The sequence below is a fragment of the Ahaetulla prasina genome, chromosome 2 (genome assembly GCF_028640845.1).
Source record: "Ahaetulla prasina isolate Xishuangbanna chromosome 2, ASM2864084v1, whole genome shotgun sequence".
NCBI classification, from domain to species: Eukaryota; Metazoa; Chordata; class Lepidosauria; order Squamata; family Colubridae; genus Ahaetulla; species Ahaetulla prasina.
In genome coordinates this window covers 21,674,315-21,691,123 of record NC_080540.1, presented here as the reverse complement: position 1 = coordinate 21,691,123, position 16,809 = coordinate 21,674,315, and the positions used below count along the sequence as shown (strand labels likewise).

At 44.7% G+C, this 16,809-nt stretch overlaps 1 protein-coding gene across 1 annotated transcript in view; it reads left to right on the top strand.

Moving 5' to 3' along the window:
* LHFPL4 (LHFPL tetraspan subfamily member 4) overlaps positions 1-16,809 on the top strand; it is a 73,083-nt gene that overhangs the window by 22,575 nt on the left and 33,699 nt on the right. The gene's annotated exons all lie outside the window — the stretch shown is intronic.

Sequence of the window (16,809 nt, the reverse complement as noted above, 5' to 3'; positions counted from 1 at the left end):
TCTGGCTCAGATCTGGTGAACTGTATTAATTTGTTGGCATGTTATTATTTCAAGTCTCCCTCAAGCTTGATTCCTAATGATTTCATGGATATGTTCCCTGACATGTTCATTATATTTTCTTGGAAACATTGCAGATGTTCTTCCGAGATGTTTTTGTTTTTAACTTATTAGTTTAATCAAGAGCCTTTGCATTTATTAGTCATCTTCCACCCAAGTCCCAACCAGGTCTGATCCTGCTTAGCTGTTGTGGTCTGCCAGCAGCCTGCAGAGCTGGCAACGGAGTTGGACAGTGATTAGGCTGAGGTGAGGCCAGGGCCATCGGGAACTGAGGTGCGGACTCCAGAGCTTCCAGAGACTGACAGTAGTGAGGCAGAGGAACAGAAGGAGCCTGTTCCTAATGCACGCATGAGAAGAGCTGCCAGAAGGCAAGAGCAGCTCAAGCAAAAAGGACAACTTGGGAGTAGGGCCAAGAGATGACTGGCTCTGCCCCCATCTATTCTCTGCCTCCCAAGTCCCAGCTGATCGGGAGAGAATGGGGATTTCGCAGTAACCTTCCCCTGCGACACACCCCCAAGCCACACCCACAGAACCGGTGGTAAAAAAAATTGAAACCCATCACTGATGTGGTGCCCATTTATTAGGGCTCTTTTATCCTGCAAAAATCTAGAAAACTACTAGATGTCAGCAAGGAATCTGAGTTTTCTGTATCTCTTTCTTGCATTGAATGGCCATCCAAATGTTTGCAGCTAGTGGTATCTTCACCTTGAAATATTATATATTCTTTTATCTTCCCAAAAGATACATTGGGAACAAGATAAAGGCTGGGTTCTGATACAATACACAAGTGTTTGTCAACCGTGGCAGTTTTAAGATGTCTGGACTTCAACTCTGGACGACTGGGAGATTTTGAGAGTTGATGTCCAGACATCTTAAATTTGCCAAGGTTGAGAAACGCTTCAATAGACTAAGCCATAAGTTGCTAGGCAAATAATATTTTTGTTGTGGTCCGCCGGCGGTCTGCGGAGCTGGCAACAGAATCGGACAGTGAGGAGGTTGGGGAGGAACATGGGCCAGTGGTTGTAAGTCAGGGACTACCTGTAAGTGGTGCCTTCAAGAATTCATTACAATCACCATTCCAGGTATCATGGGCAACAATGGCTGTGCAAGTGGACCTCTGGGAATTGTATTCCAAAAGCTCTAACAGGGATTGGTCAATTCTAGGTCACAGTCCAACATAGTAGCACTCAGGAGCTTAAAACTCTACCTTTCAAGGATCATCACCAGCATGAAACTCAATGTCACTTCAAGGATCACTTTTGTGGGCACTTTGATTTTTCAATTTCCCACCATTAGATCCGATGGAGATTTTGAGGACGGGAGGAAAGGAGGATTGGACTGCATATAGAGCTTCTTCCTAGCTGTTGTGTCTTGCCCGCCCTCAGAGCAGCCGGGGCCTTCTTACCTGCTCCCGAACACGGAGGAATGTATGCCTCCCGGCCCAAGTCCTGGCTCCATGCCCACACAAACTGCAGAAGAAGGAGCATCTCCCTGCCCCAGCCCTGACTCCATGCCCAGGCAAACGGAGCAGCTAGACCCCTCCCCCTCCTCCACAGCATGTGAGCCTGAGGAGGTTTATTCTAACAGCTGCTGATTGGTGTGACCCTCGCATCAGAAGGCTGGATAGGCGGAGGCAACAGAAGGAAGGGAGGGGCAGGCCTTAATGAGTGCTGAGTCATGGAGCCACACCCCATGGCCTATATAAAGGATCTGCTTTCTGGCAGTCTCTGAGTCAGGCAAAAGTCAAACTTATCTTGCTGAAGTCACTTACTGGTCTCCTGCCTGCTCTGAGGACTTTGCTAGGACTTTGGGCAGAGCTGCAGAGGCAAGCCTGATTCGGATTTCCCTGACCCGGCCGTCAGCGGAGGAGTGGGACACGACACTAGCTTATTCCTGCAGATGCACGGTTTGCTTTTCGAATCATTGAACGCCACTTTGCGTGGTCAGCTGCATCTCCGGGGTGCAGGCCCATGGCGTATATGACTTTGTTGTTGGTATCTTGCCATCTCTGTTTTGGATGCCCGCGAGGTCGCTGGCCATTGACTTCTAGTTGGTAGGCTGTCTTGGCCACAGTGGTATGAGCTGTTCTCTGGACATGTCCATACCAGCGGAGCCGGCCTTCTCTAATTGGTGCCACACCAAAATGCTGTCGAATGGTGTCATTTGTGATATGGCCAAGAAGGGAGATACCCGATATCCAACGGAGTATTTGCATTTCCATGGCATGGAGATAGCTTTCGGTCCCTGTTGTTGCTGCCCAGCATTCAGTGCCATGCAATAGTTTTCTTGTAAATCTTAGATTTAAGATGGGTTGGCATTCGTCTGGCACATAACACACCAGTGAGTTCTTGCCGACGCATCCAGGCTGCATTCACCCTGGCTCGCACCTCGCCATTGATGTCGCCATTGCCGTGGAGATGGGACCCCAGATACCGAAAAATGTCCACCTTCTTTAGGTTTTCTCCATTGATTTGAAGTGTTCCAGGGGTGGTAACAACTGGACAGCATATAGATGAGGAAAGCCAATTCATGTGTGTCTTATTAAACAGACCTAATATTCAGATGTGTTTTCCTTGGAGGCAACATTGCGCAATCACAGAGGCAAGGGAAGGGAGCCTTCGCTGCTCCTCCATCCCTTTGCATAATTCCTGCTGGAGGATGCAGCCATGAAGAGGTTTTCCACCTTCCTTGACACCCCCACCTACCCACCCCCACCCCCGATGCAATTAAATCAGGCTGAAGCTGGACAGACTCTGCAGCCTCCTGTTCTTTTCTGTTTTCTAAGAATCCCAGTGTCCCCTCCGTCATTCTTCAAACAGAAAGGATGCTTACAGCAGAACAGCCTAATCTGCAGCTTCGAACATGAAAGGGGTCTTCTGAAGCGTTGCGTTTAGCTGGGCAAGGAGCTGGGAGAGGAAAAGCGGTTTCTGCTCCTCTATTGGTTTTCACTGCACCACCATGCTGAAGGTGGCCATTATTATTATCAGTGATGGTATTCAGTGGGTTTGGACCGGTTCGGGCGAACTGGTAGTGGCGACCTGCCATCCTATTTAGCCACATTGTCTAAGCTGTGTGCATGGTTGCAAGCCATGCGCGTAAACAAAGCACATGTGTGGAAGGCCGCGTATGCTCACATTTTCAGTGCGCCGCGAACTGGTGGTAAAATTATGTGAAACCCACCTCTGATCACTATCCTTTCTGATGCCTTTGTCACCTTCTGATGGCAAGAGCGGCTGGTGGGTTTGTCTCTCCCTGCAACGGAATCATTCTTTGAATTTGTAGGGAGCATACAAGTTAGCATACAACTCCCCCCCTCCCTTCCCCCAAGGTTAACAACTGCTCTGCTTATATAACGATGCAGGTTGGAGTTTTCCCTGGATTTTGAGAAAGTTGTTGCCAAGATAGGAAGGCAAAAGTACCAAGGAGTATTACAGACAGCACCTCTCTGTAGTTCATTAAAGCAGCTGTGTCTTTATTTTGGGATGTATGGAAAGGGAATTGAAGGGAATACTTTATTTGGCCAAGTGTCTCCAGTACAGGAACTCTCAGTGTATAAGCAAAGCAACAGAATAATGATGATCATGATACCAATAAAAGGAGTATAGAAAATAATAAGAAGGATAGATAATGATATTACAACCACACCACATGGGTAAGTATACATAGACATTAGGCAACACTGTGAGAATTAGGTGTTCAGCAGATTGATAAGACATAAGGGAAAAAACTGCCCCTGGGTCTAGCTGTTTTGGCATATAATGTCCTATACATAGCAGTAGCAATAGCACTTAGACTTATATACCGTTTCACAATGCTTTACAGCCCTCTCTAAGTGGTTTATAGAGTCAGCCCATTGCCCCCCAACAATCTGGGTCCTCATTTTACCCACCTCGGAAGGATGGAAGGCTGAGTCAACCTTGAGCCTGGTGAGATTCGAACTGCCAAATTGCAGGCAGCCAGCCGTCAGCGATAGCCTGCAGTTCTGCATGCTAACCACTGCCCCACCACACCTCTAATGCACCTAACCTTATAGCATCGTTCTGAGGGAAGGAGTTGAAACAGTTTATGTCCAGGGATATGAGGGGTCTGCAGCAGTGGTGGGTTGCCCCCAGTTCGGACCAGTTCGCACGAACTGGTAGTAAAACCGGCGGGAGGCTCCATTCACTGACCCGGACATCATCAGGAAGCTTCTGCGTATGCACAGAAAAGTGCATGTGCGAGCGAAGCAAGCACGCACGTGCAATCCCATTGTGAACTGGTAGTAAAGATAAGTAGAACCCACCGCTGGTCTGCAGATACTTTCTCAGCACTCTTTCTAACCTGTTTAATATACAGATTTTCTAATGGAAAACAGGCTGTTTGCAATTGTTTTTTTCTGCAGTCTTAACTGTCTGCCGGAGTCTGTACCTTTCCTGTATGGTTGCTGTACCAAACCAGACAGTTACAGCATGTGCGTAATATTATAGTTACTATATTTACCATAGTATGTTGTCAATGTACGTCAAGTGTAAAAGCAGTGAAACATTTATTTTTCCAATCTTATTGTGTCTACAACTTGCCAGTGAGTGGCCCTTTTAACTCAGGTAACTCTTTACCCAGGAGAATCAGAGGCCCCATTTGCAGGACGGTAGTGAGAATTATTCTCAGCATAAAGTCACTCAGATTTATTCAGCGTTTGTGACAGTCTTGTCTGATTAAATGGAGGGTGGGGGGGAGGAGGGAGTTCAAGTCTTTTGACTGGAGAAAATGGGCAAGGTCTTAAGGGATTTGAGTCCTGCCATCTGTGTTTTGGATCTATGTCACTGGATTGACAGGGTGATGAATGCCGCTTTGTGAGAGGAGATGGTGCCATCTTGGCGGTGGGATTCAAATAATTTAACAACCGGTTCTCTGCCCTAATGACCAGCTGGGTGGGCGGGCACCAGGGGCGTGACAGCACTCAGCCTCCTGCAGCACTCTGCCAGTTAAAACAGGGCACGGGGATTAATTACAAAACGTGGCCTTTGCTTTGTGATATCCAGGTCCAGCAAACAAGGGGAGTGAACTGCACAGAAAAATACACTTTTGTTTGGTTAGGAAGAAATATCCCCAAAGTCAAATGTAGACTAAATGTAGACTGACTTTTAGCTACACATCTTCCCAGCAACCAGCAAATTTTGAAGCTCCGGGTAAAGAGGATTCATTTTAGGATGAGTAACCACAGTTTGCATGTTGGAGGTTCCTAAAGGAATGCTGGGGAACTCTGTGTTTTAAAGAACATTTGAGGGAGGGGTGCAGAATAGCCCTTCTCTGCCTGAGGCTGTAGAGACCTGGCACCAGTCAAAACACTGTTTGTGAAGCAACTGATCAACACTGACAGGATAAGCCACTAGTATATGAAAATAAGAGCAAATTTCATTCCCTTCTGGTACTGATGATGTTACCTAGTTTGGTAATGAAACATCTGCAAGAAAACCATCAAGCTCAGAGAGCACCAAGGACCCCACAGTTCAATCCTGAGCTACAAATATTCTCTTCTATTGATAAACACTTTTTGGTTAGAGGGACTTGGAGCCTGCCTTATATGATGATAACAACAACAACAGAATTGGAAGGGACCTCTTCTAGTCCAACCCCCTGCCCAGGCAGAAAACCCTACACCACTTCAGACAAATGGTTATCCAACATTTTTTTAAAAATTTCCAGTGTTGGAGCAATCACAACAGGCAAGTTGTTCCACTTACTAATTGTTCTGACTGTCAGGAAATGTCTCCTTAGTTCTAAGTTGCTTCTCTCCTTGATTAGTTTCCACCCATTGCTTCTTGTTCTACCCTCAGGTGCTTTGGAGAATAGTTTGACTCCCTCTTCTTGTGGCAACCCTTGAGATATTGGAACACTGCTATTATGTCTCCCCTAGTCCTTCTTTTAATTAAACTAGACATACCCAGTTCCTGCAACCGATCTTCGTATGTTTTAGCCTCCAGTCTCCTAATCATCTTTGTTACTCTTCTCTGCACTCTTTCTAGAGTCTCCACATCTTTTTTACATCGTGGCGACCAAAACTGAATGCAATATTCCAATGAGATGGCTTCAAGTGGATTTCGCTCTAAATTTTGATATGATTTCTGTAAGTAAGGAATGTAGAATTATAATGGCTGAGTATTTGATCCTTCATCAAAAAAAAAATACAAAGCTAAGGGATAAACAAATACAAATTCTGACTATCCACTATGAAGCCTTACATGACACAAAGCCAGGAACTTTGTCTCCAATGATTCTACTTTTCCTTACAGATCTAGTAGGATGGACAGAGTCTGATTCCTTCTATTAAACATCTAGGATGAGCCAGGAGATGTGCTTCTCTGCCTTGACATTTGCCCTATCAAAGAGCTCCCTGCCCCCTGGTAGATTTGGATGGTGCCGAACCTGCTAGCCTCCCAAAAGGCCTTGGAGAACTGGCTCTTTTCTTATGCATTGGGGCCAAAATGTTAGCGAAGCCAACTTTGAGTTTAGCTCTGTGCTGATAAGAGGAATTGATTAGTTTTACCTGGTGTCTTGAGTTGTTCTTTTTTTTTTTACTGTTTTATATGCATGGTCTTGCTTTTATGACTTGTTAGTTGCCCAGAGTTACTTGATTAAGGATATAAATTTGCTAAATAAATAAGTAAATAAATTTATTTTATTTGTTATTAAACTTCTGTGCCTTCCATTTGACCAAGTCGGCTCTAGTTGTCTTACATTCACAAATAAATGCTAGGGAAACAATGATTTAAGGAGTTGCAGCAGACGGGTGGGCTGTGTTTGTATCCTTGCATACTCAGAGTATATATTTTTTATTTTGGAATGCAAAGGTCTCCTGTCTGCCTTGTCTCCAGGAATCAGCTTGGTTTGAGGACATTTTTGGCCTTACCCTTGACATTTAGGCTTGAACATTTCAAAGAGCAGATTCTGTTCTTTTCAATCCCCTTCCTTGTCTGATAGCTGGTAGTGCGAATAGCCGCAATCCATGGGCAAAGGGATTTCTAGAGCCTAGGTGTTGCTGGGTGTAGCATAACAGAGACATTATTTAATGATCTACATTTCCCACATGTGCATGTTGAGCTTGTCTTTAACAGAGCATGGATCAAACGGCCAGTGTGACAATAGGGATAGAACAGGGGTGTCAAACTCACAATGTCATGGCAGCGTCACGTGACGTATTGGGACTTCCCCCCCCTACACTAAACTGGGCATGGTCGTGGTCAGCATGTGACGTATCTGGCCTGCAAGCTGGGAGTTTGACAGCCCTGGGATAGAAGAAACTGGAGACTCAGGAGTGGGGGAAACAGAAGAGAGAAATAGCCCAATTCTGTAGGACAGGGGTCGGCAAACTTGGCTCTTTTAAGACTTGTGGACTTCAACTCCCAGAGTTCCTCAGCCAGCAAAGCTGGCTGAGAAACTCTGGAAGTTGAAGTCCACAAGTCTTAAAAGAGCCAAGTTTGCAGACCCCTGTTTTAGGAGATAACCAGGCTGAGCCTGACGGTGGGGTCAGTTAGGAGTGTCTATGCCCTCATAAGAGATCTAAGTCCAGCCTCCCTTGAAGTCTGTTGACTCTTATCTGCCTCCAATTCACCTTAACTGTTAGTAGTTCAGATTCTTGGATATAGGTTGTATGAAATAAGCTTGCAATTCTGTTTTTGAACTCTATCCTGGTTCCTGATTTCTTGCACCTGACAAATTCACCATGACCCAGAAGATACCGTATATGGAAGGTGGGGTACCTAACCTTCCTTTAGCAATTATCACCACATTTCTTACAACTGAGTGGATCTATCACAGCCACAGAGCACACTATGTCGGTGGGTTGTCTCAAAAGTGCTTTTTCTAAAGGCAACTGGACTGTTTTTCCTTGAAGAAGAAGATGTTTCGCTTCTCATTCAAGAAGCTTCATCAGTTGTGCATAGGTGGCTATCCTTCTCTTCCCCCTCACCATCCAGTTACAACTGATGAAGCTTCTTGGATATGAAGCAAATTATCTTTTATTTATTTTATGTATTTATTTTGTCGAGTACATATTAGATAATATATATAAGTATAAGCATGAATTGAATACATAAAATGAACACAATTAAAGGGAACATTAGGACAGGGGCGGTAGGCACGCTGGTGCGCTTATGCAGGCCCCTTACAGACCTCTTAGGAATGGGGTGAGGTCAACAATAGACAGTTAAAGTTTTGGTGGTTTTGAGATGAGACCACAGAGTCTGGTAGTGCATTCCAGGCATTAACAACTCCGTTACTAAAGTTATATTTTCTGCAATGAGTTTGGAGTGGTTCACTTTAAGTTTGTATCTATTGTGTGCTTGTGTATTGTTGTGGTTGAAGCTGAAGTAGTCATTGACAAGTAGGACATTGCAGCAGATGATTTTATGAGCTATGCTCAGGTCATACTGAAGGCGGCGTAGTTCTAAATTTTCTAAATCCAGAATTTCAAGTCTGGTGACATAAGGTATTTTGTTGTGAGCAGAGGAGTGGAAGACTCTTCTTGTGAAATATCTCTGGACTCTCTCAATTGTATTAATGTCCAATATGCAATGTGGGTTCCAGACAGACGAGCTGTATTTGAGAATTGGTCTAGCAAATGTTTTGTATGCGCTGGTTAGTAGTGTAATATTACTGGAGAAAAAGCTATGCAAGATTAGGTTTACAACCCTTAATGCCTTTTTGGCGATTTTGTTACAGTAGGCTTTGGCACTTAGATTCTTAGATCTTCTTTTCCTCAAGGAAAAAAACCCACCGAGTTGCCTTTTTTTGAAAAAGCGCCTCTGAAACGACTATGACCTGGATGTTGTGACCCAGGCCCAAGTAGATAGTAATAAACTTAGTCTGTGGAAAAAACAAACTTTATTCGAACAGTTGGGAATTACTTCATTCCCAGCGTCGTTCAACTCAAAAGTAAAACAAATGCCTCCCAAACACAAATTCTTCAGTTATCTCACAAACTTTAGTCCAATTAGGCAAACTGCCAAAGGCCCTTCCTGGCAAATGTCCAGAAGCCACAAAAACAAAGACGGATATGAAGCAGAAGACGAAGCAGAAGAACACAGCTACAACGTTGTTTTCCGGCAAAGATGAAACACCAGTGCTGGTCTTTTAAGCCTTATGGAAGGGGCCAATCATCTCTTGGCCCTACTCCCGAGTTGTCCTCTCTGCTTGAACTGCTCTTGCCTTCTGGCAGCTCCTCTCATGCGCGCATTAGGAACAGGCTCCTCCTGTTCCTCTGCCTCACTACTATCAGTCTCTGGAGGCTCTGGAGTCCGCACATCACTCCCAGATGGCCCTGGCCCCACCTCAGCCTCATTGCTGTCCGACTCCATTGCCAGCTCCATAGGCTGCTGACGGACCACAACACTGGTTGACTGAAGATCTCAGTCCTCAAGGACAGTTGGTCTCGATGGAATTTGAGAACCGCATGCCACTACATGTTTGTTTGTTTTTAAAGGCACCTCTTTAATAACTAAGGAGTATATTTTGATGTTCTTCCATCCACTTGAGTTCAGCTAACTGAACATAAAATAAACTCCAGCTTAGTTAAAGAGGAGGAATAGAGAATCCCAGAACTGGAGGGAAACATTGTGCAAAAGCATCCTTTCCTAGCCTCTGTGAAATGCATTCAGTGAAGAGAGGTGTGTGTGTGTGTGTGTGTGTGTGTGTGTGTGTGTGTGTGTGTACCACCTCTCTGGGGAATTGGTTCTTCTTCTGTTTGCCGTTAGGAAGATTTTTTTCCCCCTCCCTCATTTAAATCCCTTCTTTATGTCATGAAAGAAACCCTGAGTTTTCCTTGTTGCATCATCCCGAGCAAACTGGAAACGCGGTTTATCATCTTTTACTGCACTTTCCTGGAGAATGACTGCTTCTAAGGGTTTGCAGCCACAGGGGGCCATCAAAGCTTTGCAGCCGGGGAGCTTTTTGATGCAACCTCCCTTCAACCTCCTTTTTCAGAACAGCCAGCTTAACTCGTGGCCCTAAGCGATAAGAAAGTTGATTTGGTTTTGGCTTAGAGGAGTGCAATGTCTCAACCTTGTTCAATATAAATTAGAATCATGAACAAACCTGGCCACTCTCGCTTCTTCTCACTGTTAAAATCCTGTCTTAAGAGAACAAAGCCTCTATAATTCCCACACGAGCCTGATTTTTCTGATTCCCCCCCCCCAGTGTCTGATTGGTGAATATGGAAAATAACCTCAGTGAAAAGCACCTCATCTAAGCAGCGATAAAAATTCTCCACAGACTCAGTTGGCCTGTTTATTTATACCAAGAAAAGCGTACGACGTCAAATGCTAATCTTCCTTTGTCAACAGCGTATCATAGGTTGAAGAACATTAGAAATTAGAATATCTGGAGTTTTCTTGTTCCATCCCTCTGGAGAACTGCCCAGGTGTCGTGTCCCACTCCTCCGCTGATGGCCGGGTCAGGGAAATCCGAATCAGGCTTGCCTCTGCAGCTCTGCCCAAAGTCCTAGCAAAGTCCTCAGAGCAGGCAGGAGACCAGAAAGTGACTTCAGCAAGATAAGTTCGACTTTGCCTGACTCAGAGACTGCCAGAAAGCAGATCCTTTATATAGGCCATGGGGTGTGGCTCCATGTCTCAGCACTCATTAAGGCCTGCCCCTCCCTTCCTTCTGTTGCCTCCGCCTATCCAATCTTCTGATGCGAGGGTCACTCCAATCAGCTGTTGTTGGAAGTAAACTTTCCTCAGGCTCACATGCTGTGGAGGAGGGGAGGTCGAGCTGCTCCGTTTGCCTGGGCATGGAGCCAGGGCTGGGGCCGAGGGATGCTCCCTCCTCTGCAGCCTGCTTGGGCATGGAGCCAGGGCTGGGACCGGGAGGTGCCCCCTCCTCTGCAGCTTGTCTGGGCATGGAGCCAGAACTGGGGCCGGGAGGCATACATTCCTCCGTGTTCGGGAGCAGATAAGCAGACCCCGGCTGCGGTGAGAGCGGACAAGACACAACACCAGGTATCCTTGGACAGTGAGGTGGTATAACAATACAGGTATTTTTATTCGACTTACGACCACAGTTGAGCCCCAGAGTTTTGTTGCTAAGTGTAACATTCAAGTTTCGCCCAATTTTACGATCTTTCTTGCCACAGTTGTTAAGTGGCTCATTGCAGTTGTTCAGTTAGTAACACAGTTGTTAAGTGAATCTGGCTTCCCCGTTGATTTCGTTAAAAGGTTCTAAAAGGCAATCATGTGACCGCAGGACACTGCAACCGTCATAAATATGAGTTAATTGCCCATCATCATTATCAAGATGTGGAGACTCTGGAAAGAGTGCAGAGGAGAGCAACAAAGAGGATTAGGGGACTGGAGGCTAAAAATGTATGAAGAACTGTCGCAGGAACTCGGTATGTCTAGTTCAGAGGTCGACAACCTTAAACACTCAAAGAGCCACAAAGGCCTTAACCGGAAGCCCCCCGTTCAATTCTGGACCCAACCAGAAGTCTGGTTCCCTCCACCATAGCATCTTCTCCTACTACGGTGTCCTTTTTCCTCTACCTATCCTAACTGAAAGCCCTATCAATTGTGGAGCTGATTGGCAACAGGGAGCTGCAGCAGAGGAATGAAAGGGCCACCTGCGGCTCAGAGTCACAGGCTGCTGACCCCACGTCTAGTTTAATGAAAAGAAGGACCAGGGGTGACATGATAGCAGTGTTCCAATATCTCAGGGGCTGCCACAAAGAAGAGGGAGTCGGGCTGTTCTCCAAAGCACCTGAGGGTAGAACAAGAAGCAATGGGTGGAAACTAATCAAGGAGAGAAGCAACCTAGAACAAAGAGAAATTTCCTGACTGTTGGAACAATTAATCAGTGGAACAACTTGCCTCCAGAAGTTGTAAATGCTCCAACACTGGAAATTTTAAAGAAGAGATTAGACACCCATTTATCTGAAACGGTATAGGGTTTTCTGCCTAAGCAGAGGGTTGGACTAGAAGACCTCCAAGGTCCCTTCAAACTCTGTTATTCTGTTCTGTTCTGTTCTGTTCTGTTCTGTTCCGTTCCGTTCCGTTCCGTTCCATTCTACTTTATTCTATTCTATTCTATTCTAGAAAATGAATTTAACCATGAAAAATACATCTGAATTTTGATCACAGGGGATGCTGCAGCTGTTGTAAGTGTGAAAGATGGTCATAAGTCACTTTTTTCAGTGCCGTTCTAACTTCGAGCGGTCACTAAATGAACTGTTGTAAGTGGAGGGCTACCTGTATAGAAAATTGTTTAAACTCCTCCCCCCATCCTATAAAAGCATAGAAGTGTACTTCCTTCCCCTTACATCCTCATAAGCATGGGAGGTGAGCCATTTCCTTTTGAAACAATAGGATGGGTGTGTGTGTGTGGGAGAGAATTGGATTCCTATCCATCATGGTCCAGATACAGGCAGGGCCACCGGCTGATTCAGCAAAGCAAGCAAAATGGGAGTCAGGCAGCCTGCAATTTGCTTCTCATCCAGTTTAGCCCTATGACACTTTGACTGGAACCGGTGCTTGGCTTTTAAGCTGATTTGCATAATGAGAAAGCCCTGAATTGGCAAGTGTGGCTTATTTGTGTTGAGTTCCTTGCTTTCTTTTTAGTCAATTCCGTGCTCATGTTTTAAGCACAATGCTGAATGTTATGAGTATTATTTATTTATTTATTATTTATTTGTTCAGACTTTTATACCGCCCTATCTCCGTAGGGACTCAGGGCGGTTTACAGCCATATAAAAATATAAATATATACAAAATAAAACAGTAAATTAAAAAACTTATTACACAAGGCCAAATATTAAAATAGAAATATAAACAATAAAACCCCATTAAAACCAGATTTAAAATTTTAAACGTTTAAAAATTTAAAAAATTCTAGTCCAGTCCTGCGCAAATAAATAGATGTGTCTTAAGCTCACGGCGGAAGGTTCGAAGGTCAGGAAGTTGACGAAGTCCTGGGGGAAGCTCGTTCCAGAGGGTGGGAGCCCCCACAGAGAAGGCCCTTCCCCTGGGTGTCGCCAGTCGGCACTGCCTAGCCGACGGCACCCTGAGAAGTCCCTCCCTATGAGAACGCACGGGTCGGTGAGAGGCAATCGGTGGCAGCAGACGGTCCCGTAAGTAGCCCGGCCCTATGCCATGGAGCGCTTTGAATGGTTAATTGCCTCGAAGGATTGGCTGTGGGTAGGTCTAAATTGGATTAACAGCTAGACAGAAACACCTTCTTGTTTTCTGAAGAGCAGGCATGTTGGTCTGGTTCCCGTGTTTGATTCTACCTAGATTCTTGGTGTGGTTTTTCGGAAGTCGTTAAGTGAAGCCTTTGCATGCTATAAAAGGGAGAAAATGGGAATAGAAGAGTCTAAAACCCGCAGTACAAATTGCTACCATTTTCATACAAAAAAAACCCTTTACAGTACTCCTGTTGGCATTCCTTCACGTCAGCTTCTTCCCAAACCATTTTCATAACAAATTAATAGAGTTAGAAGGAACCTTGGAAATCTTCTAGTCCAACCCCCACAGCTTAAGCAGGAAACCCGATACCATTTCAGACAAATGGTTGCTTGGTCTCTTCTTAAAAAACTTCAGTGTTGGAGGATTCACAACTTCTGGAGGCTAAAGTCGTTCCATTCATTAACTGTTCTAACTGTCAGGAAATTTCTCCTTAGTTCTAGATTGGTTCCTTGCTTGATTAGTTTCCACCCACTGTTTCTTGTCTTGCCTTCTGGTGCTTTGGAGAATAGGTTGACCCCCCCCCCTTCTTTGTGGCAGCCCCTCAAAAGCTGGGAATACTGCTCAACTTTTTTTTTAATTTACATTTATATCCCGCCCTTCTCCGAAGACTCAGGGCGGCTTACATTGTGTAAGGCAATAGTCTCATTCTATTTGTATATTTATATACAAAGTCAACTTATTGCCCCCCCAGCAATCTGGGTCCTCATTTTACCTACCTTATAGAGCAGGGGTGTCCAAACTTGGTCCCTTTAAGACTTGTGGACTTCAACTCCCAGAGTTCCTCAGCCAGCTTTGCTGGCTGAGGGACTCTGGGAGTTGAAGTCCACAAGTCTTAAAGGGACCAAGTTTGGACACCCCTGTTATAGAGGATGGAAGGCTGAGTCAACCTTGGGCCTGGTGGGACTTGAACTTGCAGTAATTGCAAGCAGCTGTGTTTAATAACAGGCTTCTTACAGCCTGAGCCACATTTTTAATTCTGTTCACACTTCTGGAGATTCCCTGTTTAGCCCCTTTTACCTGCTTTCCAAACAGCTTATATTTTCACAGGAAATGTGCATTGCTTGCTTTGACTAGAATAGACCAGTGGTGGGTTCCTATCGGTTTCGCCCTGGTTCGCGTGAACCGGTAGTGGCAGCAGCAGCAGGCTCCACCCACCCATCTGGACGTCATCACGGACACTCTGTGCATGCACAGAAGCGCCATGCACGAGCGAAGCGAGCACACTCCTGCCTGCACTCCCGGTTCTGAACTGGGAGCGATTATTGGAATAGACATATTCTTAAAAGAAATTTGGATATCTCTCTCCCTCCCTCCCTCTCCTCCCCCAATATTTTTTCTACTTTACTGTAGTCTTTTATCTCATCTCCATCCATTTGTTCTCCTAGGTTGCATCAATTCAGAATATGACAGAATTCTTCCCAAGTCTCATCCATAGTTCTTAGTATTATTACCATTCACTGGAGTATAACAATCAGCTAACACTAACTTACACATTCATGTTGTTGTTGTTGTTAGTTGCGAAGTCGCATCCGACCCATCGCGATCCCGTGGACAACGTTCCTCCAGGCTTTCCTGTCCTCTACCATCCTCTGGAGTCCATTTAAGCTCATTCATATGTATATTCATACACATTCATATGTACCCATAAGTGCGATGACACTAATTCATACCTTATGACATACACTTAAACTCTACCATTCCTAATTATACCTATCCCTTGCAGAACATTTTTAAGGTTAAGGTATTAGATATATCTATCTATTTTGCTCAAGCACCCATCCAAGCCAGAATCATCCTGTATTCAAAATATATTTATTTCTTTATTAAATTTATAAGCCACCCATCTGGTGGTCTTTAGAATGACTCTTCCTAGTTTTGAAACTTAAAGTCTGTAGAGATTCTCAGTCATCCAGGTCATGGTTGTCCCAAAGATGCTTTTTCAGGAGGCAAAAGACCTGTTGTCTCTTGAAAAAGCACATTTGGGACTAATTTTGAAACACATGCACTTGTTTCTAAGCCTTTTAAGTACATAATCAACAGCAGTTAAGAATGTTGGAAGTAGAACCTAGAAGACTATCTGATCTCTGCGGCTTGGAAGCAGCATATGTCAAGGTCGTATTTGCTTAGGCTTAGGCTTGGTTCTTTCTTGAAGAACCCTCACCAGGCCTCCTGAATGACTCAGCTAGGTTTCAGGAACCCAAGACAATAATTGTCAAAGTGATGGCACCCTGTGTTTTCAAAAAAAAAAAAAGGAATTCTTTGAAACCAACTTGATTATCTTTTCATCACCAGATAAAAAGCCTTTTTAGTTGTCTGGATGTGCTATTACACTTCACAGGTTCTATTTGATGTGATTTTAACGAAAAGGTAAAAATGCCCTTGAGCTGGGTTTGTTGCCATGTCTTGGGCCTGCTGTTTTCTTGGTAACAGCACAGTAGTGTTTATACCTAATTCTCTTGGTTCTGTTTACGTTTTTTTAGTCATTGCCTTTATTCCTTATGTTCTTATGGGAGCTATATAGATCTGAAAGAACAACACAGGATGCCAAAGTTAATGCAAATATTTAGAAAGGGGAGGACGATGAAAAGAATCCAAATTTATCCTCAATTGGCTATGAAACGTTGATACAGAGAAAATAACGGAACAGAACCTTTGGAATCGTGTACATTTAATCCTCAACGTTCACAATTGAGCCCAACATGTCTGTTGCTAAGCGAGACATTTGTTAAGTGAATTTTATCCCATTTTACCGCTTTACTTGTTGCAGTTGTTAAGTGAATCACTACAGTTCTTAAGTTAGTAACACCGTTGTTATTTTTTTTATTTATTTATTAAATTTTTATACTGCCCTTCTCCCGAAGGACTCAGGGCGGTGTACAGCCAAGATAAAACACGAAATATATACAATTAAAACATTTAAAACCTAGCAGATTACAAAAAGGCTGATAATTAAAATTTAGTTTTAAAATTTTAGAAATATTAATAAAACCCCGAATTAAAATTTAACACTATTATGCCAGTCCCGCTTGAATAAATAGGTGTGTTTTGAGCTCACGACGGAAGGTCCGAAGATCAGGCACTTGACGTAAGCCAGGGGGAAGTTCGTTCCAGAGCATCGGTGCCCCCACAGAGAAGGCCCTACTCCTGGGGGCCGGCAGCTGACACTGTTTGGCGGATGGCACCCTGAGGAGACCCTCTCTGTGAGAGCGTACGGGTCGGTGGGAGGCATAAGGTAACAGCAGGCGGTCTCGTAAGTACCCGGGTCCTAAACCATGGAGCGCTTTAAAGGTGGTAACCAAAATCTTGAAGCGCACCCGAAAAACCACAGGAAGCCAGTGCAGGCTACGGAGTAGTGGTGTTACGTGGGAGCCACGAGCGGCCCCCGTTACCACTCGCGCAGTCGCATTCTGGACTAACTGTAGCCTCTGGGTGCACCTCAAGGGCAGCCCCATGTAGAGAGCATTGCAGTAATCCAACCTAGATGTAACCAGAGCGTGAGTGACCGTGCATAAGGCATCCCGGTCAAGGAAGGGACGCAACTGGC